Below are 25935 nucleotides of genomic sequence, written 5' to 3'. Positions count from 1 at the left end.
CCATCCTGAATTTTCATGAAGGTTCAACAGCTATTCCTCATCCTACCACCCCCCTTAGTCACAGTCAATGACTAAGCAGCTGGGACCATGATGAATAGGGTGGCTGTGATTGTTCTTTTGTTCATTTACCACTGATACACAAGTGCCTGTAGATATGGCAGAAGCAGGGAGAGCAGATGGGCCAATGATGAGTAGAGCATCTGCTCCCCGACTTCAGAGGCCTGAACCACCTCTAACAGTTGGCTTTCTGTGAGCAGTGTCTTCTGTGCCATCTGCTATGCCACCCAACTCTAAACTGAAACATATACATGCAGATGCAGAATCTCAGCAACCCACAGTGCTTGCATGCTGACATAAATTGTACTCTGATGGCTTAATCTAGCCTTTGCCAATCTGGGCTCCTCCAGATGTTTTGGACTATAACTCCTATTAGCCCCAACCAGGTCAGGTACGGTTAGCTTGACCTGTGCCAGGGCTGGATTCTGGAAGCAGGATAAAGCCCTGGAGCATGTGAAGTAATAAAACATGCCGGTGAGTGGACAAACGCCCAGCTGCATCTGCAGGTGCCATCAATTCTGCATAAACCAGTTATCACAATTAGCATTCATACTTAATGTTTCAGCAGGAGAAGGCAACTTGAGGCCCACCACCTATGTTTTGGGGTTCAGCACTCAAAATGTCCTGTCTCTTGGGTGGGGGTGTAATGAAATTATGGACTTTGCTGCTACTTCATAGCAAGAAGTCACCATCTGCACTTTCTGCTCAAGGCAGGCACAGTCATATACACGGCTGGTAAAGGCTGAAGTCACAGGATTCACCGTCCTGCCTGCACTGCACTTGATGACAGATCTTTGGACCAGCTGTCCCAAAGGGCCATCAATAATTTCATCAAGGTCCTCAGTCAACCCTGGTTTTAGATTTCCATCTCAGTGCATTTCCAAAGCGAGCAGAAATGTTGACATGTCTTTAAGGAAAAGCGAGTCTTAAAAGAAGTGGGCAGCTTTTGGCTTGCTACAGAATTAAAGGGGCAGCTGCTATGGCGACCCATCCAAAACTGAAAATCTCCCACTGATTGTCACTAATTAATCCAGCTCCAATATGTGCCATTTATGAGTCAACATGACACTTTTCAGCCGTTGAACACAAGTCAATAGAGCTGCTTTTTTCTCTTTTTTTATTCCTATTGCATGTAAAGTTTTGCAGCTTAATCTTAACTGGCAATTTTCTTGCTGACGCACGAGTCAAAAAGGAGTCCAGGCCACTGAATTTTCCATTACCATATCGACTTTGATGGCCAATTGTAGGGGCAATTGATTTGTGCCTTTAAGCTATGTCAATAAAAAAGCTCACAATGCACTTTTCATTCTAGTGTTGCGGCTGGACAGACCACAAGACTGGACTCCGGAATGAATAGGGGATTCCACCACCCCCATACAAATAGCAGGGGTGATCCAGGACAGGACCCCATGGGGAGACAAAGGGACAACGTCTACTTATCACCTATGCCAATATTTCACTCCAGATTGGTAGGTCCACACCTGCAATTTACTTTTTAAAAGCCATGCATGCAATTGCTAACTGGTATCTCATCTCGTTTGGCCCTAAGATTCAGATACTGTATAAGTTAAGACACATTAAGATTTTTAAGGGCAACTGATTTCAAAAATCAGCATACGGCTCAAGAACTCAGGGGTAAACATTTTCATGCTGATGCCAAGCAGCAATCACTGTTTATTTGTCACTATGGAAGAGGCTGTACTGTAGTCTAGCCTGCAGGTCAATTCCTTTTCTTGAGAGTAGAAACACCTTGTTATGATAAAATATATCTCTCTCTTCTAGGTAGCATTTTCTCTCTTCTTAAATTATGGCATAGTGAACCTCCCTATGTAAACTAGGAGGAAAATGTTGGACTGATAAACAAAAACCCTCATATAAAATATGAAAATAAACACACACAATTATTGTTCCAGATATACTGCCTTTTGCTATCATTAGTCACATAGACTGTTGGTACATGTAGCTCAATTCTATATATTGGTGTGAGGAACCTGTGGCCCTCCAGGTGTTGTAAGATTTCAGGTGTCATGGTCTATTTCCGGGAATGCTGTTCAATTTTGTTATGTACTTTTTAATGTGTTTTATTTGTCTAATAACTACTTTTGTAATTATGCAACTCTCTTCACGTTGTATGCTACCTTGAGCATGAACTACAGAAATAAAATGATGATGGTAAATTACAATCCAATATATGGAAGGCAACAGGTTCCTAACTCCTTCTGTATGCTGAATTTTATATTTCTGGAGATGTGCTCACTCCAGTTATTGCTTTGAAATATGAGGAAGCACGGAGGCCTTTGCCGCCACCGCTGATTCTGTCATTTTGCTGGACAGAAACAGAGCACGGCAATCATTAGAATTAACAAAATAATCAGCACCAAGTTCCCTTTACCACAAATCCAATCCTTAGAATTAGAGTTGCTTTATCACAGTGGGACACAGAGCAGGCAAAAGTGAACATGAATAACCCAGCTGTCCTGATGCCAGTTGATCTTTGCTTGGGGCAAAGTTTCAAATGTAAACCATATGGAGAGCAAAGAGAATTATATTACCTTGCAACGGCTCATTTCCTGGAGCGGCTCTCTGTCTTACAGTACAGTATGGTTGAAATAAAATCCTATTTACAGTCTGCTCACCCTTGTAGAGGAGACAAGGTGAACTCTCTCCTGCCGAGTGATCACTACACTCAGCAGCTTACAGAAACCCGGTACTTCAGTCTCAAAAGGAAGTTGTGTGAAGCCCACTTCCTGTTTGCAAAGCCCTCTGGCAGCTGTAGTCATGATCTTTTGGAAGTCACTGTACAGACCGCTGAATCGCCAAAGGAAGGAAAGATATGAAACACCTGCTACATAAACTCCATTAGAGGGAGGTAGAGGGTGGTGTCGTGGGCCAGGAGTCAGCTTCACCTGCTGAGCAGCAGCCTGAAGGAGCAGAAGGTGAAGTGACTCCACCTGCTGCTTATCAGCCTTCTTGCTCCTGATGAGAACCAGCTGGCTCCAGCTTTCTTAAGCAGGGTTTCCAGCCTCAGTCAGTTGCTGGAAACAGCATTTGTCATTCCTGGCTAGCTCTTGCTTCTTGTGACCGTGGACCCTCGGCTTTCTTGACCCCCGAATCATCTGACTATGTGCACTGAGGTTCTCCTGACCTTAGGACTGGACTGAACCTTGCATACAAACTGCCTCCAGGAGAGTACCCCCTGACACTCAGCTGGCTGGCTGGCTTCTCCCTCCACTGAGCTCTGCTGTGTCTGGCAGCACAGGACTAGGACAGGTGATCATATGTCCACAACTTCACAAGGACATTCAAAATGGATGTCGGCCTATGAAGTTTCAGGAAGAAGAAAAATGTTGTATGGTTGGAAGGAGCAACCTGCCATAATGACAGAAAAAGACGCACAGTGCCTAGAGGCACCCCTGGACCAATGTCAATGCCACGGATCCATCCCCATCACTATATCAGTGTTAAAAACAAACAAACAGGTGTAGCAATTTTTTAAGCCTTTGGCCCAAAGACTGCATTCAGCCTTGTCCAAACTCCCCTCCCCACCCCAGGTAAAGCAGCAAATAGTCTTCCTCATCACCAGCAAATACATTGTACCCAAAATTAGTCAAGTTATTTTGGAGGGTGACACCAAAAAAAATCTCACAAGTGCCTCATCAATCCATTATGTGCCTATTTAACATGAATTTAAGCTTCAATTACTGCTGGTTGTGATTTTTGCATCTCATTGTCACATAATCCTACCTTACAACTGTCTCCTTTATATACCTGCCAACTAATATTTCACTTCATGTATTTGTCAAAGAAGGCTTGAGTCTACAAAAGGTTTCTGCCATAATACATTTGTTAGTCTTTGTGGTGACATAAGACTCTTGGTTGTTTTTAAATAACTAACAATTTGCTGCCCTCTCATGTTATCCAGATTCAGTTTTCCAAGGCAGCTGGCTCACTCTGCCTAATGGCAGGGCTGGCTCCCTGTTATTGTCTGTGCTGCTACCTTCTCTAGAAAGTTTTATAAACAAAGCAAGGAGAGCTCCCCTCTCGCATGTCTGCTTCCTTTTCTAGAAAGGAGGATATTACTATAGCATAGTTGTCTCTTGTTAACTATATAATTAGTTTCATAGAAATTATTCAATATCCTTTTTTACAAACAGAACTCATTATGGCCATTTTATCAGTTATAAATAAGCACAAATAAATACACAAGAAGACTGTCCATCCCAGAGGGCAATGCCACAACAAATATCCAGGAGCAGAGCTAGTGTTGCATGCACAAAAGACACAGATGAGAAAAGGCCTTCAGTTTGAAAACACCAATTCCAGATGATATAAATGTCCCATTGTAAGTGTGTAGGCAAATACCTGCAGAGGTCTGGCACAGAAGGTACATAAAACAGATTTCTTCCTGGATAAAAGTCGAACAACAATTTCACAATGAAGGATTAAGCAACTCACACAAATTATACAACTGCCACCTTATTATTTATCCAGTAAAACCAAAATTGCTCCTTCAGATACTAATGCTATTCAACATCAGAACAAGCAACAACTTATTCTAAACAGTACTACCAGCAGAAGGCCACCTGCTATACCATAATGACAGATCAGAGCAATTGTGTAGAGGGGAAATCATGGAGAGAAAATAATGACATATTATCCTAGACTGTATAAACTCTGTCCTGGAAGATTCATTCTGCTAAAACAACTCAAATTCTGCACCAAGAGAAGCTGAACATTGTAGCCTCTAGACCAGGGGTGGGGAGCCTCAGCCTCTGGGCTAAACCTGGTCCATCAGGCATCCTTATTTGGGCCACTAGGCCATTTTGGGGGAACCATGTCCTCCTGGCCCACACCTGATGACATTCTTGATATCAGGCATGGGACAGGTAAGGATGGTGCTTTAAAGGAACAATCAGGTGGGCTCCTGATTCTTCCATTGCTGGAGCAATATGCACTCCCAGCCACCCATCAGCTCACGGGCAAAGGGAGCATGCCGTGCTCAAGGAAGGAAAAAATAGTTTCCATTGTGCATACATTATGCAAACATTATGCATGAAGTATACATTTTTCATACATATTGTGCAAATTTAGCCTATTTTCATATATACACTCCTTTATCCTACTTTCTTTCCCTTCCGCAAGTAGTCATTTGAAATAGGAAGCTGCTAAGGAGAGCACTGAAGTCTCCTGTTGAGTAGCCTCCCCCATCCTTGGAGAAATCCCTTGCTATTTCCCTTGACAGCCGTAAGGTCTAAGCTTGCTCTTGAAGTAGTGCAATTCTACATTTCTACTCGGAAGCGATTTCTACTGAGTTCAATGCGTCTAAGAGTGTAGGGCTGCGGCCTCATGATGCTGGATGCATATGCTGCATTTTCATGAGCCCTGAGTGGGATCACGTACAACAAAGACACATCATCCATCCACCCTTTGCTTGGTTGTGAAATGCAAGGAACCTCAAGATTCTAAGGGGAAGCCCCAGATGCCACAGGGGAAGCCAAAGATTCACATTCCACTCACAGTTGTGGATTAAAGCAGCTTTCCTCAGCTAGGCATGCTCCAGCTGCTTTGGGATACAGTCGCCAAACAGCCCCAGGAAGCACAGCGGAGCTGGCAGGAATTGGTAGGAGTTGGAGGATGCCAAGCTGGGGAAGGCTGCATTAAACAAACGCTCTGGTTACTGACATGATTGGTTTGCATCTGGTTCTATTTGTAATGAGACGGTTCACAGCTAGGCTCTATGTTTCTGTATGATATGTGAGGCTTAAGCCAGTCTAGATGCTTGCAGTTGTGCCAGAATGTGTTGGTTTAATGGACTGTGTTCCGGTCCAAATGGTAAGGCACCAAGAAAGTGGATTCTTAGATCAACGTGTGTGTGTGTGTGTGTGTGTGTGTGTGTGTGTGTGTGTGTAACTTATTTAAACAAAAACAAAAAAGATTTATTGGCCTTCTTTGCCTTCTTTGAAACGATGTCTCATAAACTAAAAGTATTTAGAGGGCAGAACTCAAATGGCATTTTTTGAAGACTTCTATAGTGGAAAGATGGGATACAAACAAATAAAACATATGCGGCATTTATACCGTGCTTTCAGTGTTGCATATACTTTATTACAATATAACATCCTTATAAGGTAGGGTAGTACTGTCAAATAATCCTGGGAAATGTAGCACACCCTTTTCAGAATTACAGTTCCATAACCCTTAACTAACTAGAGTTCCCAGGATTCTTTGGAGGAAGCTGTGTGCTTTAAATGTATGGTATGGATGTGACTGGCTGTTGCTGTTGTTGTTGTTTAGTCGTTTAGTTGTGTCCGACTCTTCGTGACCCCATGGACACCAGGCACTCCTGTCTACCACTGCCTCCCGCAGTTTGGTCAAACTCATGTTCGTAGCTTCGAGAACACTGTCCAACCATCTCATCCTCTGTCGTCCTCTTCTCCTTGTGCCCTCCATCTTTCCCAACATCAAGGTCTTTTCCAAGGATTCTTCTCTTCTCATGAGATGGCCAAAGTATTGGAGCCTCAGCTTCACGATCTGTCCTTCCAGTGAGCACTCAGGGCTGATTTCCTTCAGAATGGATAGGTTTGATCTTCTTGCAGTCCATGAGACTGCAAGTAGTGACTGGCTACTCCATATCTTTGTTCTCCTCAGCAATTATTAGCCCCCTTTTCTGGAACATTCTAGAGATTTAAGCTGACAAAGCAGTGATCTTGCACGAAGGGTCAAAAAAATAAATCTATTAATTGCACAATTGCCTCTCCCTTTTTTCTAAGTTAACAAAAATGTGGTGCCAAAGGCACAGAGACTTCCTGTCCATAGGCTTTAGATTATACTCTAGTGCTGTTTTAAAAGCTCTTAGCTGCTAACCAATGTTTTCATTGTTATAGCAACAAATTAGTATGACTTATACAATGGAGAAATTGATTTCAAACTGTCATTTTATTGGTGACAACTTGCCTCAGTTGAGATCGATCCATCCTGCTTAAAACTCCAAAAATAAAAACTTGTAAGATTAAAAGCAACTCTAGCAGGAACAAAGCGTTTCTTTTCTAGCAAGAATATAACATTTCCATGCTGCAAGTATAATAATAAACCTGTTTGAGGCTCACACACAACATTTGAAGAGGCAGGCAACTTGCATATATACATATGATAGCACTGTGAGCAAGTAGACCAGTGTGGTCTCTTTATGTCATGATGGCTATGATGGGCAGAAGCAAGGGCATCTGTGTGTGTTGTTGATATATGTGTACAAAAGGAGAGACAGAGAGCACCATCTGCTGCTCGTGCAGCTCAAGCATTGCCCTGAAAATCTATGTGGATTTTTAGTTAAAGAGCACTAAACATGGAATGACTGCCTGGAATAATGAGCCCCTTCCAACTCCATTTCTCTCAGTGTTCTTTGCTCAGATGACAATCAACAAAGACAAAAGCAAGCATAAGCACACCTGTGTCCATCTCTGGATTTCCAGATGGCTCCTCAATTTTAATAGATTTGACCATTTTGCCACACAGAGGGTCGCACATTTGCTACCTCTGAAGTGTAAGAAGTGCTCCACAGCAACATTAGTATGGAAACCACCTGGGCATTTCTTCAAATCCTGCTCTGTTGAACAATCTTAAAAGTAAGCCAGGAAACCTTGCTGTGAGTTCTTTGCCATCCTTGCAACTGCACAGCAGACTAACCCAAAGCAACGCGGGACATTTCACTGTAAGGCTTATTTTCTTTTGCATACTTTGAGCTCTCTACACCAGAGTCTAGCAGTTGTACATATCAAGGCCACAGCTTAAAGCTGTACAAGAGGGGATCATTGTAACCCTCCATTTAAGGAGTCTCTTTAGACACATCCAGAAGCTTCTATATTGTGGCATTTCACAAAGGTCACTACCAAAAAGAACCCTGTTGGATCCGTCAGCTTATATAAAAATCTTTGTTATTCATAAATAATAGGGAATGAAACTGGGCATGCCAATGTTCTTTTTACTCAACTATGTATAAGTCCCCTTCCTGTGTTATTCATACGAAGGGGAATCATGCAAAGACTGGGAGTGCGTCCACACTGCCTGCCTCATCCTTAGGATTGCATGGCCAAGCTAGCCCTGGTCTCCAATACTTGAATAGGAGTCCTTTTTGAGAATACCTGCTCATGCAAGGCAGCTCTCTTTTAGACATATTTCTAAATGTGCAGATGTTATGGAGTAGTTATCGCATGGGTTCTATTCACTTGTGTAATAAATTAAGGGGGCTAATGGAAAAGACCCTGATGCTGGGAAAGATTGAGGGGACAAGGAGAAGGGGACGACAGAGGACGAGATGGTTGGACAGTGTTCTCAAAGCTACCAGCATGGGTCTGACCAAACTGCAGGAGGCAGTGGAAGACAGGAGTGCCTGGCGTGCTCTGGTCCATGGGGTCACAAAGAGTCAGACACAACTAAACAACAATGGTAACATTCCACCCTACTTTCCAACATTCTGACTCTGATCACATGTAGTATAGAACTATGGTTCAGCTAAAACCATGGTTTAGCATTGTGGGAACAAGCCTGATTCTCCTCCTCTACACATACCGAGGGATAATTTTGAAAGCTTCTACTGTACTTTGGAACCATAACTCATCAAATGTTTTCCCCCAATCCACTATGGCTAATTTAAACAAACTCAGGATCAAACCATTGATTGAAATCTTGGTTTGATTTAACTAGCCATAATTAGAACAAAGCAGTTCCCTAAGTTCAGAAGTCATGGGGATTAGTTCTTGCACAAATGGTGCTGTGTGTGTGTGTCCAAAACTTGTGTGGACTCAGTTGAACCTGTATTCTGTCACATTTTCTAGTGCAGTCTTTCTCAACCTTGGGTCCGTAGATGTTGCTAGGCTACAACTCCCACCATTCCTGACCACTCATCCCTAGTCCAACAACATCTACGGACCCAAGGTTGAGAAAGGCTGCCTAGTGTAACCATGACACAGATCCAGGGGAAGGGCTATTCAGAAAAAAAGCAGGTATGGATACATCTCAGCCATAGTAGCCCATGCTCTGGTAATCTTCACTATTGCAATGCTGGACTTTTAAATGCTGCTGCAATGTGTTATTTTATTGCATTTACTGTATTTTATCCCTTTGTGCTGTATACTGTTCCAAGAGGCAAACGTCTTGATAAATCTGTATAAGTAAGTTGTGCTGTGCTCCCTGCTTCTGTTGTAACATAATAGTCAGGACCAGATAAATATCACCTAGAGTTTGCAGTTTTTGCAACAGACGACATCCAACTTCATACATTGCAACTGAAGTGTGACACATTTATATTTCTAACCTCTCTCTCTCTCTCTCTCTCTCTCTCTCTCTCTCTCTCTCTCTCTCTCTCACACACACACACACACACACACACACACACACACACAGCGAGAGAACGCCCTGGATGACATCCAACATCAGTCATACTCAGAGCAGACCCACTGAAATCAATGAACTTAAGTAACTTAAGCACATTGGTTTTAACGTGTCTATTCCGAGTATGACTTAGCTGGATATCACTGGGATCTGGAAAGGAGACAGTCTGACTGGAACAACCTTGAGATGGAGTGGCAATAGCCCATTGTTAAGAAACCTGACTCACGCTGGGGTTTAAACACCTGCTTTAAATAGCCAGGTCATACACTCTCCTCCACAGGATATACAGCCTGTTGGATCAATGGCAACCTGAGCAACAAAATGTAAAAGAAGTTATTGAATACAATGGAAAGAGCTTATCCTCAGTGAAAACAGGGAAGGCAAAAGGTGGCACTATAAATCAACAGCAGGGACTTGAGCAAACAAAGAAGAGGAAGTTTGGCAGCCCACAAGCCCTGTTTCAAAGGCGCTGGATAGACAGCTTGGGAGAATGAAGTCGTGTTTCCCGCTGACCTGGACTAACCCCTCTCCCCGCTGCTGCCCTGCCAGTGCACCTCTTTCATGACCTCAGGAGACCTCTACCAAGGCAGGGAGAGAAATTCCTTCTCCCAAGCCCTTAGCTGCCAACTCTGATATGGACAACTGCCCAGCTAGTAAGTGACTCTACACAATGAATTTACTCCACTGAACAGCTATTAAATCAGCTTTACTTCTTAAGATGGTGGCTGAAAGTGAATCAAAGCCTCGTCTGTTTTTAGCAAGCTTTTGGCAGAGACAAACCTGCTTTGCTTTCTCCTGTGCCCGCCCCTGCCCCTGCTCCTAAGAAAAGCCGCTTGGCACATAAACAAGGCCATTTCCAACTCTGGGCTGAGCCACTGCCCTCCCCTGCCTGCCACACGGTTCCTGGTAAAATTAGCCAAGCCACCTTTTTTGCCTTACTTACCTAGAGAAGGGATGCTAGCAGGCTGCCCTTGCTACAGAACTTCTTGGACTACCACTGTTTTGATGGGGCAGCAATCGGGGGTCCGGCCTTCGCCCTCTTAAGCCAACATCACAGCAGCTGCTGCAATCCTTTGAACTGGAGGCTGACAGAAGCAACAGCAAGCAGCGTCTATAAGGGTTTTTATCCTTTGGAAGTCGATCTGTTTCTGCATCTCAGCAGCTAGAGCTCCCAAGCAGCCTAAATGGATGAGAACGCACAGGAGGCATTTGGGGCCATGAATTATTCATTCCCTTGTTCAGATCCACTGCCAATAGATCTACATTCTTCTTTGAGGCCCGACATGAGACTCTACTCTTGTTTTCAACAGTAATGGAAGACATCTAGGTTTCCTTTGATAGTCCTCGAGGGCAAACGATAAGGGGCACTTGCTGTACTCGGAGCAACAGGATCAGGCATCAGGAAGTCAGCCCAATGTTCCTTTCTCAGCTGAGATCACCACTGCGCCACCCGGCACACCTGGCTAAATTTTGTTATGGTAGCAGCATTCCTAGGAGCATCTGCCCCCATTTGGTCTGTAATAGACCTCGCTCAGTTGCCAAGAGAGATCAATGCAAGCCCCTTTGCGAAGGGCAGACAATACATTTAAGAGTCCTCGGTAGAACATTGCATTCACACCACTCAAGTTCACTTCACACTAGCTATTCCCTTGCTTTTTTAACGAATGCAAACTTGAAAATATGGAAGAACAACTTCATAAAATCACACTGTGGAGCAGCCTCTCCCAAATGCAGGATACCTAAGGCCCTTGAGAATCCAAGGATCCATTTATTGGGTTGTTTCTCTGGAAGAAACCCAGCTCATGGTCTGAACAGTGCTTATCACCCTTACCTAGCCAAGCAGTTCTGGAAAGGAAGGAAGAACAGATTCTTCCCAATGGATCATACCTCAGGACTTGGATAGCCAACCTAAGCAATCCTTGCCTGGAGAAGGAGGACCTATCCACTCATGTCTAGACTGCTGCCTGCTCTACTGCTCAGCAGGATAGAGGTAAAACCACACCAAGGCATGAGAGTGCCATATGCAGTGCTATAAAGCAGCCTTTGTCACCTGCTAATTGTCAGTGTCTACATACAATCACCTTGTATCATGCACAGATATTTGGTGCCAATGGTTGTGCATATACAGTATGTGAAAATTGTATATAGCCAAAGTTTAATTTTCCTTGGTTGGCAAGGGGGAAGCCCTGCAGGGAGGCCTTCCATGTAGCTCCACTGCCTCCCCTCACTCATCCTCATGTGAGCAACTGGCGGGAGGGAGGGAGGCAATGAGAAATAAAGGGGGGGCAGAGCAGCAGCAGAGAGAGAGGAAGAGAGAGAGAGGAAGAGAGAGAGAGGGGGAAAGGTAGAGAGAGAGATGCAGGCAGAATAAAAAGGCTGGAATGGAATCTGGAAAGGGTCTACAGCCAAGCACATATGGTTGAAATAATGTATGTTAAATGCACGTAATATGTGACTTAATTGTACATATTAGCAGCTTAAAATGCATCATTTCCCCCGGCTGCATTTCAAGTCACTTTCTTATGTTGCTGTACACACCAGAGAGAGGTTGGTGATGTTTTCCATGGAGGCGCAGGTTAATTCTGTGTCCAGGGCAGCTGTCTATCAGCTCCATCTGGTACACAGGCTGAGACCCTACCTGCCGGCGGACTGTCTTGCCAGACTGGTGCATGCTCTGGTTATCTCCCGCTTGGACTACTGCAATGTGCTCTACGTGGGGCTACCTTTGAAGGTGACCCAGAAACTGCAACTAATCCAGAATGTGGCAGCTAGACTGGTGACTGGGAGCGACTGCCGGGACCACATAACACCGGTCCTGAGAGATCCACACTGGCTCCCAGTACGTTTCCGAGCACAATTCAAAGTGTTGGTGTTGACCTTTAAAGCCCTAAACGGCCTTGGTCCTGTATACCTGAAGGAGCGTCTCCACCCCCACCGTTCAGCCCGGACACTGAGATCCAGCGCCGAGGGCCTTCTGGCGGTTCCCTCATTGCGAGAAGTGAGGTTACAGGGAACCAGACAGAGGGCCTTCTCGGTAGCAGCACCTGCCCTGTGGAATGCCCTTCCATCAGATGTCAAGGAAATAAGCAGCTATCCTAATTTTAAAATACATCTGAAGGCAGGCCAGTTTAGGGAAGCTTTTAATATTTAATGCTGTATTGTTTTAATACTCAATTGGGAGCCGCCCAGAGTGGCTGGGGAGACTCAGCCAGATGGGCGGGGTATAAATAATAAATTATTATTATTATTATTATATTATTATTATTATTATTATTCACCTGGTGTACATTAGCTGATTTGTTTCCCTGTGCAAACTCCTGTTCAATGAAGTTGTAATGTGTGCATGCACTGTCAGCTGTGCATGTGCAACACTGTCTCAAATGTACACACCTCAGCTTAACTGTGGCCTACATTTTCGAATCAGGTGGAAGCTGGTTTTAGGGCATCAAACATTCTCAAGAAATTAAGGATACATAAGGATTGCAGCTAACCTCATATGAATGCACTTTCAAACACCAACAGTTGACTCTGGAGCCAGAGTCAATGGTAATGTGCACACAGGCTTCTACAGTCATACCTCGGTTTAAGAACGCCTCGGTTTGAGTACTTTCAGTTTAAGTACTCCGCGGACCTGTTTGGAACGGATTAATCCACTTTCCATTACTTTCAATGGGAAAGTTCGCTTCAGGTTAAGTACGCTTCAGTTTAAGTATTCCGTGGACCGTCTGGAACGGATTAATCCACTTTCTATTACTTTCAATGGGAAAGTTCGCTTCAGGTTAAGTACGCTTCAGTTTAAGTATTCCGTGGACCGTCTGGAACGGATTAATCCACTTTCTATTACTTTCAATGGGAAAGTTCGCTTCAGGTTAAGTACGCTTCAGGTTAAGTACAGACTTCCGGAACCAATTGTGTACTTAAACCGAGGTACCACTGTACTTGGGTCTTGGCTGTGGTACAGGTGTACCAAAGGTTATTCACCACTGCCTTGGGAGAAACTTCCTCCTCCTTACTTGCAAAATCCTGACTTTAGAGAATCTGCAGTTGAGGAGAGCTGGCGCTTAATCAGGGAGAGGGGCTAATTCTCAGCTACAACACAGAGAGTGGATGTAAGGGGAAGAGAGTATAGAGAACCTCCCCCTCTCATCAGAAGCAGCTCCTCCCCAAGCAGCGATGGCAGCGAGGACGCTGAGGAGACCAGTCAGGAAGTGGGGCAAGAGGGCCAGGGATCTGGCAGCACGGGAGAGCCCCTGCTACAGAGGAGGGAGGAAGAGAGGGGGGGAAGGGGGAGAAGGAAAACATGGAGCGTAGACCCTTTCCTCCGGTTCCGGAATTACGCAGGGGAAGGAGGGGAAGGAGGTTTGCTGTCCCAAGACTCTTATGTTGGAGCAAGTCAAGGGGCGGTTCAGTGCCGGATTCTGCATCGGACTGAGCAGACATGTTTTACACACCAGTCTCACTGTAAATAGACTGCACTAATAAAAACTGTTTAAAGACAAGCATGCGGAGCGTCGTTACTCTAGAGTAGTCACAAGAACCCCTGACAGTAGGCAAATGGATGATTGCTTACTTGAGACACTGCATTGCTCAGGCAGTCTGCAAGGCCCAAGGGTATTCAGACAACAATGCAGCCCAATGCCACTCTGCTTTTAATGAGACAGTAGCTAAGATAGGCCAATTTTGTAATGTATGAAGGTACCTTAAGCATTAGTTACCTAAAGGGAGATGCTAATTGGACAAAAGGTGTGTCTTAGTGCTTTGGAGAACTGTATTACAGCAGAACTCCAGAACCACAGAGTCAGAATCCACTGGGAAGCAACTATTAAAAATAAGCCCTTCTGGGAAATGAGACGTCACAGGGGAGGAGATTCTGAATTGATGCAAACTTTATATTTACTGGATGGAGTACACATCAGCATTCAACTGCCTAATGGTGGAGATTGCAACCACCAAGAAAAGAAAAGAAAACTTGTTCCTTTATCTGGAGAAGCTGTTTTCAACGGAGCCCAGCAAAGGAAATGTGCAGCTGTATTGAGGCAGTACAGCTGTTGAATTTCAATACTGGTGTTGAAATTTTGCACAGGGCAATCACTACACTACTGCATTAAGGGTATTAAAACAATTCAACCTACAAGGTAGAAAGCTGCAACAACCCTGTGAGAACACAGCACCCAAAATGTTTTGCTCCTTGCCTCCAATTTGATTTCTGAGAAACAAGAGGGTAAATGGTAGAAATAATCAGCTTTGTAGCAATTCTGAATGCTTCTATTTTGCAGACCCTTCACTTATATTTCAAGTTTGCTGCCCCTGTTACAATGTAAATTAGCAACAATGCAGGCCTTTTGAAGTCATTCCTGTGTATAAAAACAAAGCATGGAGCTGTTGACTGCATTCATATAGCTCTAAGAAAAGTGTAGGCAGCCACATTGACTAATGAAAGCATGTGCCTGCCTGCCTGGAAAAGAAGCAGAACGTTTGATTCCACAATCACGGGGTCTCTAAAGCAAAATGCCATAAGAACAAACTGTTGAAAAACTGAAAGACTTTTGCAAAACAAATGATGGAAGGTACAGCACTTTTATATAGCTAAAACTGAAAAGTATGGACAGGTGCAAAATTAGCCCTACTATCTTGTTTTACTCCTCATATTATGAACATAACCAATAAAGACATCATCTTCCATTAATTAACTGCATCTAGATTGGTGATTGCAAAAAATTGGAAAACTTTTAAATGAAAATCTTTCTGAAGCATGAATTTTGCAAGTATGGGACACTGTGGTTAAGGACAAATTAACCATTTCACAAAAAGAATATTGATATGGGGTGGATAAGACTCACACCATCTATATGACATGGTATCCTTTTATGGACTTTGTTAAGACAATTGAACATGGTTTTCACCTTCCATCAATTTGTGGAACCTTATTACTTTCATTTGACTCCCTTTCTTGGAACATCTAATACTACAATCATTTTTTTCTATTTTTCTTTTCTTTTCTGTACAACTACTAAATTCTGTATTCCTTGTATGGGTATGTTTTATTACTTGGTTTTTTAAAAAACCTGCAATGTGGGATATATCTCAAAAGTGATATTTGAGAGATTCTGACAGCTCTCATTCCTGTGACATCATTTCACATGTTGGCTCTTTATCAGTTTGACCTTTAGCCTAGCAGTAATACATCTGAGGTTAATTTTGGGTTACTAACACTGACACAAGATCCTATAAAAACTTATTTTTGTGCAACACAACACAGTATTCCGTAATTCTCATTATTGAAATTTATTATTAGCATGCTTTTATAAACACACCAAATGATAAATGGTACACCCCAGTGAACCAGGAAAAGGACCATTTTGTTAAAACCCCACCTACATCAGCTCTATCAAGGTTTAAATTAGAGTAAAAATATAATTCATCAGTAAACTCCCCTTGATCCAATAGGGATTGAGGTCAGGACACAGTTGCTTAGCAACCTAGTAGATTAACATTTTCCAACTGTTACATACTCTGTGGAGGATAGTGGGTTATTAAACGCTTCAGCAATACTCCTAGTTTTTCCACTCTTCTACTATTTTTTTCAGGATTGAGTAACTTACGGTGCTATCCTATTAGGAATGTTTACTCAGAGGGAAGTCCCTCTGTGTTCAATAATGTTTTCTCCCAGGTATGTATTTGTCGCCTTACAGCATAATCCTATACATGTCAAATAAAAAGAACTAGTCCTACTGTATTCAGTGGGGTCTACTCCTAGGTAAACGTATAATATTTCAGCCTTGGTTACTTTTATTTTACCAGCAAAGTGACTTGAAAAAATGGCATAAAGTTTTAATTATGTATTTAGAAAATCAATTACTACTCAGTTGTGGTCATGTGTTTATTATGTGAAGTAGTTCTATTCATCACTTTTCAGACGGGCCTTACAAAACAGTTTATATGTAAAGTATGTAAAAAAAGATGCAAGGATGTTCAACCAACAAGGGTATGACATCTAGATGAAAAGCACTTAAAATTATGTATCAGTAAGTTCATGTGCAGCAGGCTTTTTCAAAAATATTCTCAGCATTTCTATTCGCTCACTTAATTCATTACTGATTCCGCCCCCCCAGACATGTACACAGTTCATTTCCTTGGTTGCTCAAATAGCAAATTAGCAATCCCATTTTCCATTTGGTTCAGTAGCAATGAAAGGCCTTGAAGAGCTTCCTGCCCAGGCACCATGCAGATGTTCTTGGTACCATCAGCTCTGAAGATCTTCATTGTTAAAAAGAGGCCAATCCATCGCAAACAGCCGCCAATCTAGACTGCACTGCAAGGATTGCTTATACAGCTTTCACAGTAACACATACTACAAGAGAGAGACAGTAGCTCCTTCCAAAATCACCAATGTCTACCCAAGCCTATTTGCATAAGCTCGTTGAGAGAAACACGGAATCCCATGAAAGACCAAGAGCACACAGGATCAAGAACAAAAAGCAAACCTAAATACAAGCTGGTGCACTAACTACAGGCATATTTGGCAATGAGTTGGTGCAATCATTTAATGGTAAACACATTTCACAGCAAGACAGGTTAGAAGAGTCGAGCATCCTTTCCCCCCACAAATACTTTAGTTTCCACTACCAGATTGAAACAAACACACCATCACATCTGAGAATTATTTCCAGTGGTACCCAGCATAAGAAGGTAAGTTTGACAGACTGAAAAAACACAGTGGCCTTGTTCATATGCAACACTAAATCAAACATGCTGGGAGCAAGCTTGCATTGGACTCATGCACTTCCCTGCTCACTATGCTTCTCTGGTGTGGTCACTAGGAGATCGAGAGCATCCCTTCTGGTTTCAACTCTCCATACTTTGTCATTATGTCCAAATTGAAACATGCAGTGAGTTTTAACAATGACTTAGCTCACAAATGGGGAATCTGTGCCCCCCCCCCGGTGTTTTTGGACTACAGCTCCTATGGGCCCCACCCAGCATGGCCAATGGTCAGGAATGATGAAAGTTGGAGTTCAAGAACAACTCGAGGGTTTCTTATGCCTTGAAGATGGCTTGCTCAGACAGGATAGTTGCAATAAAAGTCACTTGCTTATTCCGGTTTGGACATAGCATCAAACCACGGAAAACGGCAGCAGACGCTATGGTCACTTTGCAGCCACATTGAAGGAGGAGATGAAAGAGGAGTGCACAAATCCCAAATTCACCCAGGCTCAGTCCTAAAATACTAGATGATGGTACAGCATTATGTCTGAAGGTCACTGTTTATCACATTTGCTTGGTCTATCTCATTAACAGTTGGAAGCTTTTGGTCATCATCCCTGACCGCTGGTCCTAGCTAACAGGACCAGCGGTCAGGGATGATGGGAACTGTAGTCCCAAAACATATGAAGGGCCGAGTTTGGGGGTGGCTGTGTGGTAGAGGAATTTACAGAAGACACATGGTTCCTGTCAAAGGCGCTGGCCTGAAACAGGACAAGCTGCAGTGAGAGTTAAATTCTAGTTCAAAACTCATCGCTTAAGTCTAAACTAATGAGCATCAGTTCTAAACCTTACGCAACACAGGGAAGACAGCACATGATAGCGAAGGCGCTTAGAGGAGGAGATCCTCTTTATGCACTAATCCATCTTTTATATAGAGCTTGGAGACAAGATTGCGTAGGGAGAGGATTTATTAGGAGAGGTTGCCCCAAACAACTGCACCAGATTAATTAATTCAACAGCAGGGGTCAGAACACAGGATGACATAGTTCCTTTCTTGCTTCCCTACTAACATAAATCTATTTGAGTTCTTGCACAAGCAATCTTATTCTAAAACTGTTACAAGCAAGTACTCAATGTGAAAAATATTATGCATCGTCCACTTCATTTTTTAAAATTCATATAAAACACATACATTTACATTTACACAAAACACATACACAACACACTACCTTATTTTCATAGCATAAAACATACCTACATTATATAATACCTACCTATACTATACATATCAACATACCAACACACCTACCCCACACAGCAACCCACCAAGTGACTTGACTTCCAGCCATTCTTGTTACGCTACTTTATTTTCCCAACTAGCTTAAACACATTTCATTACAGTATTTCTTTAATCTCTTCTTCTATCTTGACTTTACTCTCCTTTCACTCTATTCATTTTCTGGATTCACTCAATAGCTGTCAGAAATTCTACTTTTTCCACATAAATTTTGAAGTATTCCTTAAAGATAGCCCACTCCTTATTCACTTTTTGTACCATATCTCCTCTTATCCTTCCTATTAGTTCAGCAATATGGAAGTATTCCATCATTTTAGATAGCCAATCTGTTTTAGTTGGGATGTTGCTGCTTTTCCAATTTTTGGCAATCAATAACCTTGCCGCAGTAGTCACATACATAAATATGGGTCTGATCGTTCTTTTTATTTCCTCTGACATGATACCTAGGAGAAAGGATTCTGGGTTTTTTTCCAAATGTAAATCTAAACATCTTTTTCAATTCGTTATAGATATTTTCCCAAAATCCCACTATCTCTTTGCACTCCCACCACATGTGTAGAAAGGTTCCTGCCCCGTTGTTGCATCTCCAACAGACATCACTACAGTTAGACGAGATTTCTGGCACCGCAGAAGTGAGTCCCCGCGCAGCGCTGCACCAGTTTAGTGCAGCGCGTGGGGACTTGCTGAGCGGGCGGCTCGGTTTGGGGCGGCTCGTGGGCCAGTTAAACAACCCCTGTGGGCCGCTTGTGGCCCATGGGCTTTAGGTTGCCTACCCCTGGTGTATTGCATCATATGTTTCCGTGTCACCTGCAATCTGAAGCAGTACTTTCTGGACACAAGTTTATGACTCCATCTAAATCTCTGGGGAAACAATGTACTTTCCCCACAAATACTTCTTCAGATGAGATATAGGAAATTTGCTTTCCATGCTCCGCTGCTAAACACAGCTGATATGACTATTGTTATTTGTTAATAAAATAGGTCAAAGTTTTATTCAGAGATTTAGCCTAGAATCTTAGTATTATAATTAATCTGCCCTAATTGATGTCATTTTGGGAGAAGGGATATTTAGCAGACTGCCAGTTTATTGGTTCAAAAACTTGGCTGGATCAAAACCAGAGGAGTATGGCATAGTATACAGAAGTGATGAGCAAGTTGTGGTGCAATGCGGTGGGTCAGGGAGATCAAGGTTCCAATCTGTGCTTAACCATGTACTTCACTGCATGATCATTGACTAGCCACTATTCAAATCCCTGGTTAAAAGGGAGCCTGGTGAGTTAATCTCAACCGTGGTTAATGTCATTGACGATGTCGTATTTAATTGTGATTAAGGCCAGCAGGAGATGGAGGGTGGAGGAGAAGACAGAAGGCAAAAAGGTGTACAATCTCTCGATTTCTAAACCATAGTTAAAGATGTCATGGCTGGTCTACACTGACTCAGTGAGATGTCCCAGCAGTACGCTTGAAATGAATTTTCTGAAACTACAGCACAGTCTTGTAGTATACTGTCCCTGCCAGTGGTGTAAGAAAGAATTCACTCTCACCTACCAGAATATTTTAATTCATCTTCTATGCTTTTTATTCATTTTTACAAGCAGCACTTAGGAACGGTTAATAATGGGAAAGTTGGTATGAAAATAAAAATTAAGACTCTTTTGTATAGCAACTGTGAAATGAAAAATTGCAAGTTAATAGCCTAAGCACACACACACACACACACACACTACCAATGCTGGGTACCATAGAAATGCCCGTTAATAAAAATAGTTCCCTTTGAAGATTACTAGTTCAGTGGCAGATTATCACATAAATACTGCATTCCTGAAAGCTGTTTCCTTTTGCTAAGGGGATATTTTTGCTTACGTTTCAAAAGGAAGTGTGAACCCCCACCCCACCCATCATAATAAACAGGAACAAAAGCTGCTCACTCTTGATGCCCCCCCCAAAAAAATAGCTGGCATCAGGGGAGAACACAGATCTTTGCATTTTATTTATATAACCAATGATTGATTGGTTATGGGTATTTACATACTGCCATTTAATACAGTTTTCAGGATAGCTTGATTTTTGCTACTGGCTTTGCTGCTCTTTGCATCCATTTCTTGTCAATCTACAAAAAATAAAAATAAAAATAAATCTCTTGACATGCTGTTCAAAATAACCAACACAACCCATGTCCAGAACGTGAATCTCAAGTTCTGAAAGCTGGGACCTGGAAAATTTCTTACACCTGAAGAGCTAACCCTATGCATGCTTACTAGGAAACCAAGTTTCTTCTGAGTAAATACTATTCTTAGTAAAGAAAGAAAGAAAGAAAGAAAGAAAGAAAGAAAGAAAGAAAGAAAGAAAGAAAGAAAGAAAGAAAGAAAGAAAGAGTCTTCTGCTCAGGCTTCAACCCCTACCCCAGAATGCATCCACCAAGTTATAATCCAACATTTTAAACCTGGTCATAGAAGCTGGTTTAAAGCGTGCTGCAGTCGAAATTAAGCTAAGAACAGGCACTGAAATCAATGGGACTTAAGAATGCTTAGCTTTGGCTGGATCACGCCCCAGCTTAGCACCACACACTTGGCTCAGTCACTGTAGACTCAGATCTATGTACGGGTTGTCAATTTTACCATTTTTTCCTATGTTTCTCAACTTTATTCCCACAAGGAATATGTTTTGAATAATGCTTGTATTATGGAAGCACAGTGAGCATAAACAGCAACGCCATCCATGTTAGCCACTCCTGTGGTCCATAAATACTTGTTGACATTAGAGTCCAAATATGGGAAAAAATACAGAAGCTTTTATCTCTTCAAAAGGGGTTCCTCTTTTTTAGATGGAGAGTGGGGAGGAAATGAAACTTCTCAAGATCTAACCAGCACACAGTCTCCAGTAGGTTCTCCAACAAAATTTGCAGAACCTTTCATTTAGAAACAAATTCTTTAGTATAGTACTGAAGATTTGCAGGGGATCACTTTGGGCAGACTGGCTTCTAACAAGATGCCTCAACCTTCCCCTACAGGCACCAGGGCTGCTGTCACTCAGACAGCTCAGCTAAGAAATGGGTGAGCACTGCTACCACCAAGACCTAATAAAGGGCTCTTGGAGCTCTTGAGCTTACAGTCTACAGCACGGGAAAAGGGTGGAGAGGGATTGGCTTTCTGGAGAAGGAAAGCAGGAGCAGAGGCCTGAGGGACCTCTGTTTCCCCACAAGCTTACTTTCCTGTCAGCAGGGAGGTATAGGAAGCCCAGACAAGCCACTTCCCTAACTCTCTCCAGGTTCTATTTAAAATAACAGAGAAGATAAACATGGGTGGGTAGAATCATATAATTTGGTAATGGGCACAAATTTAGCATCCCCCCAAATCAGCTTTGCTTGAATATATATATATATATATATATATATATATATATATATATACACACACATACATACACATACACACACACACATTAATATTTTAAGAGCTACAAATTCAAAGAAAAAACTGTTGATGTTCAAACGGACCAAACCACCACCATACCAAAGCAGTACACTTCCCCCCTCTAAAAGGGATGTAGAATCATACATAAAAGCTTAGTCATTAAGCTTTTATGGAGAACTTTTAAGCTTTATGGAGAACTTGAGCATTATGGAGAAAGCAGGTCCTTGCACAATATGGTAGAAGACTCATTGCAAAGCTGCCCAGCTGGATTCCTGTTAGCATGTGAAATGAATGGGAGCCAGTGTTCAATAAAGTGGTCATTCTTTGTCACACATACATGAAATTGCTGCTTATGTTTGCCCTTGAAACCTGACCTCCACATTCTCTGTACCATTGAAAAATATAGAGAGATTTCATATTTCCCCCAGTCCTTGGAGATGGTCAAACTAGCTGCTAATAAACAGATTAAAGAGATTAAGTCTTCCTAATTGTCAGAAATACCCATTGTCAGAAATATCCATGCTATGCACTAATTGTCAGAAACATCCGTGCTATGCATGGGTATCTTAGTTCATGGCCAATCCTTTTTTTTTCCAGTGACATTATGTTTGCACACACGAGTCAACTTTTCTTAAAGCAAGTTTCTAGACCTTATGGGGATAAAAAAAATAGGCTTAAAGATGTGTGGGGAATGCCTAATAAAATCTCAGATGCAATGGAGGTCTAAAATGAATTTCCTGAGGTCAGGAGGTTTATGCTTAAGTGCCTTGCATAGTTCCTACAACTTTTCACGACTAATAGAAGCAGAATAAATTATGCAATATGTGTGTGTGTGTGTGTGTGATATATCTAACATATACATACATATACTCACACAGTTAATTTGCATTGTTGATTATATTTATGTAGGTCAGATCTAACTTAGGCCATCCTGATACAAAATTTTTATTATTGAGTACACATCAATCTAACTATATTTTTTCCGTACTGAGAAAATCTGCTGCTATCTGACATTTGTCAAGTTGATTGTTCACAAGAATTCAATAACACCAACAGCTGTTCATGTTAGCAAATTCACCTCCATTCAAATGACAGTCCGGCAGTCAGCCATACATGAGTTTTCCCAAGGTTCTCTTTTTGTCCTCAGAATGCTAGAGATTATAGGTACTATTTTTAAAACATTGGCTATTTCTGGCAACACAGTATAGTTGGTTTCAGAGCAGCACAGACCAGTACAGTATACCCATTTGTTGACAACTAGTACATATTTAGCTATGGATACAAGAGAGATGATGTACTTTTTCCTCTTTAGAGATAATTAAGTGAGGAGCAAGCAAACAATGTACCTTTCCTCCATCTATCCTATTCAGCTTCTGAATACATCCTTTTGTTTATCCTGAATTACCGGTAGTCCAATCAACTGAACCAGTTTCATGTGGAAAAGCGTCCTAAATTTGGGTGGGATGGGAGAACAACATATGCGATATTATAATTTCAAGTAGCTGGGCTCAATATAAGCATGCTCACCCCTTTGATGACTTCCACTGTGTTTCATCACAAATAAGGAAATCACCACAGGCAGGTTCCTATCCCTTTTTATCATCTCAAAATACAACTTCCACTAGAGTAAGCATGTAAGGGAGCAGTCCTAAATATGGGAAACCAGCATAAATTATGCCAACTTAAATTAAGATGTCATAACATATTCCAGATCCAAACTCCATTTAGCAGCAGGGCTGTTGCTGGCTGAGCCAGCCTAAACCTGGAAGAAGGGGAAACAAGCCCTTTGGTCTTTAAGGTGCTACTGAAGGAATTTTTTTATTTTGCTTCGACTCAGACCAACACGGCTACCTACCTGTAACCTTTGAAATAGAGTTTGAGTTGCCAGCTGAGATCCTAGCTCAGCTCAACTAGATCCTGGATCTAACCTTCGGATTGTGCCCTTAGTCTGTTGCATCAAAACCCTTAGTGAGTCTTGTGGCATCTTGACAAATGTACAGTGGTACCTCCAGAGGTCCGTTCTTAACCTGAAACTGTTCTTAACCTGAGGTACCACTGAGTAGGAAGCATTCTACTACCTAGAGAGGTCTGTTACCTAAATACCCAGGTAGTGGCACCTAGAAGATAGGTCTACCATGGATATAGTAGATGCCCTTAACTACAGCCAGAAAGTAAAGAACTATGGCAAACTCCAGAGAAATCACTACATACAGTCTGTAACTGGGAAAAACAAACATGTGACTTGGCGTGGCACTTCAGAGGCCAACAAGTGGACTGTGGCGAAGGTTTTCAAAGGCAACCAAGCCAGCCTAGTCATCAGAAGCAAAAAGTAGGCTGACATATCTGCCAAGTTTTCCCTTTTCTCGCGAGGAAGCCTATTCAGCATAAGGGAAAATCCCTTTAAAAAAGGGATAACTTGGCAGCTATGGGCTGAGGAGATGGTAGGAATATACTGAGGCTAGCAGGGAATAAGCCTCACTGGGAGCCAGGTGAGGCTTGGATCTGGGAGATCATTTGGTCCCAAATCCACCGCTATCTCTCACTGGCTGGCCTTGGCAGGGGCTCCATTTCCTCTTTCAGCTTCAGTTTCCATATCTGTAAAATGGGGCTAACGCTGCTCACTTCACAGAGTCAGGATGGTGAGCATAAGGAAAGGCTTACAGCGTTTTGCAAATAAAAACCGATAAAGAATAGTACTTAGACGGCAAGAAAAGGACTATATAATAAATAATAACAATAATTTATTATTTATACCACGCCCATCTGGCTGGGTTTCCCCAGCCACTCTGGGAGGCTTCCAACCGAATATTAAAAACAGTACAGCATCAAACATTAAAAACTTCCCTAAACTACAGAAAAGATCACATCTTGACAGCTGGACAGCATGTCGGGAAGAAAATACATAGCCCGGTCGTTCGCTGGAGAATCGCGATTGGGGGTGGAGGGAGCCCGAGTAATGAACAAAAACTGTAGCACTGTGTTTAAGTGCCCCTCACGACCAAGGAGGACAGGACTGCTGGGGGAGGACGGAGAGCGAAGAGAAGGAGAGCAAGAAATGCAACGCCAAGGTAGAGAAGCGCAATAATGCCCCGGGCTGGAGAGGAGCTCCTTTTCAACACAGCCTAGATGGGTCTAAGCAGGGAGACACCTCCCTTCCCCCACCCCGTCCCTTCCTGGACTGCAGAAGACGCGCTCGGGACTCGGGATCCCCTGCGAGCCGAAAGCGCGCCTAGCGCAGCCCCGGAGCCAATATCGACTAGCCCCCCAGGCCACCCCGCTTTTGGGCTGCTGCGCATCCTTCCCCGGGTGGGCAGCATCCCCGGCCGAGGCAGGGAGGTGTCCGCCTGTCCGGGGCCGGCCGAGCGCTCTGGTAGCCGGACCCGGCGCGTGAGAGAAGCCCGCCAGGATGCGGCTCTTGCGGCACCAAGCAGCGCCTCCCGACCGCCGCGCTCTCCTGCTGCGTCCCGCCCGCCCCCCGGCGCTGCCTCCATCCGCAAGGGACTCCCCGGAGACGGAGTTCCCTCGGAAACCCCGAGGCGGGCGGGCGGGCGGTGGGGTCTCCTCCCTCGGCCACCCCGCCACCCCCAAGCGCCCCAGTTGCGGGAAGAGAAGGAAGAGGCCTCTGCGGATGCACCTACCCGGGCGGCAGCGGCGCTGCTTGGGAGCGGGGAGGTAGGTGGGCGAGGAGGCCCCGTCGCAGGTGCTTGGCGGCGGGCCGGGACGCGGCTGGGCTGGGCTGGGCTCAGCTACGCCTCTCCGCGCTCGCCTCCATGGAAGCGTCGCGGCGCCGGCTGCTCTTCCTCCTCCTCCGGCTGCGCCGGCTGCTGCTGCTTGTGCCGCCGCCACCGCGGCAGCTGCAGATCCAATGTGCCAGCGAAGAGGGACCCATAGCGCGGCTGCGGGGCCCGACTGCACATGCTCCCTCTCCTGCCTCCGCCCCCTCGCTTAACCCTTCCGCTGCCTCGCCCGCAAGAGGAAGGAGCGCGGCGCGGGGAGGGAAGGCGGCCGGGCGCCTCCGCCGCCGGGTCTCCTTCGCGGGCGGAGCCCGGCTGTCTTCCGCCGCCCGAAAGCGCCCCC

The 25935-nt window shown here is 43.6% G+C and overlaps 1 protein-coding gene and 1 long non-coding RNA gene across 5 annotated transcripts in view; one reads left to right on the top strand and one right to left on the bottom strand.

Annotated features, from left to right (window-relative positions):
- LOC148687655 (uncharacterized) overlaps nt 1-1722 on the top strand; it is a 38790-nt gene extending 37068 nt beyond the window's left edge. The window contains exon 3 of the long non-coding RNA XR_015950042.1: nt 1370-1722. This is a non-coding gene — a long non-coding RNA (uncharacterized LOC148687655). The remainder of the gene's footprint in view (nt 1-1369) is intronic.
- Nucleotides 1-25823, bottom strand: part of TMEM229B (transmembrane protein 229B) — a 40491-nt gene extending 14668 nt beyond the window's left edge. Inside the window, exon 1 of one of the 4 annotated variants that reach the window (XR_015950035.1) lies at nt 25497-25793. The gene's annotated coding sequence lies outside the window, so the exon portion shown is untranslated. Of the gene's footprint in view, nt 1-2609; nt 3031-25496 lie in introns of those variants that run through there. The other 3 variants (XM_035113694.3, XM_035113719.3, XM_035113683.3) reach the window with 3 other exon arrangements.
- Between the last annotated feature and the right edge of the window lie 112 nt (nt 25824-25935).

The sequence above is a fragment of the Zootoca vivipara genome, chromosome 1 (assembly GCF_965207765.1).
Source record: "Zootoca vivipara chromosome 1, rZooViv2.hap1.1, whole genome shotgun sequence".
In the NCBI taxonomy this organism is placed as follows: Eukaryota; Metazoa; Chordata; class Lepidosauria; order Squamata; family Lacertidae; genus Zootoca; species Zootoca vivipara.
Note: the sequence above shows the minus strand (reverse complement) of the source record. Positions and strands in the feature narration are given on the sequence as shown.